Raw genomic sequence first — 1,096 nt, forward strand, 5'->3', positions numbered from 1 at the left:
ATTCAAAGAAAGTTTCTTTCCTATTAATTAATTAGAGAAGAGTCTATGGGGAAAGGCAGTGAGAGGGAGAACTCTCCACATGCCATTAGGTCGTAAAATGTATTTGGTCTGGTAAAGGTGTCCTGGTTGCCATGGTAACCAGGGGCATGGGGCGTATTACAGAAAGATCCTAACTTTAAAATATTATCTTATCTGTTTGGTAACCATGGTTTTACATTTATTAATAACTGAAAATGAAGAACGTAGATGTTTAATGGTAGAAAGACTCTACCATTGACTAATGCCTTAGTTATGTTTTTTTGTTTTTGCAAAAGTGAAGTCGCTTCTATTATTTTGTTTACCTCATCAGCAGCTCGCACAGTGTTGGTTGTTTGGTAACAGCCCTGAGATTGGATTGTCGAACTTGATGCCATTTAAGATTTCCTAACTAGAGATAAGGTACGATTTTGTAAGATAGGATAATAATCCCAAATCAAGTTAAGATTTGCTTCTGTAATACGAATTTGCAAAAAATCCTAATTTAACATATCATATTTTAAGGTTAAGACCTAAGATAAGGAGATTTCTGTAATACGCCCCCTGGTGTTCATCTGGATAATGAATAAATATGTGTCTGATTAGTCCAAACGCTACAGTTTTAATGGTATTACTATGTAACTATAATTTATTACATTATTATTCTTTAGCTTGGGTTGAACAAATCAATGTTGCTTGGTTGGAACAGCAGCTACGCTAATTATGTCTCTATGTGTTTCTCTGTTTCTGCTGGGATTGACATCCCGTGGTAACTAGGATTTACACAAGCTTCAGTCTGGATCCAGAAGACCTGAGAAGAGATGATGCAACTCCTCAGAGGACCTCAGATGATGCCAATCCTGAAACAACATACAGAACTACCACATTTTACTATAAGTTTGATTGCATCATATAATAATTGCTGTTAATAGTGTTCATCGTCTGTTTGATTACGTCTTTAATTGATTGTTCCGTACATTTCTGCCATATGTACATCAGCCATAAGCTACTACTAAATATATTGTAGAAACTAATTTTTTTGTAAAGCTGCTTTGCAATGATTTGTATCGTGAAAAGCGCT

This window comes from Sinocyclocheilus grahami, unplaced genomic scaffold (assembly GCF_001515645.1).
Source record: "Sinocyclocheilus grahami isolate Dianchi unplaced genomic scaffold, SAMN03320097.WGS_v1.1 scaffold2607.1, whole genome shotgun sequence".
NCBI lineage: Eukaryota > Metazoa > Chordata > Actinopteri > Cypriniformes > Cyprinidae > Sinocyclocheilus > Sinocyclocheilus grahami.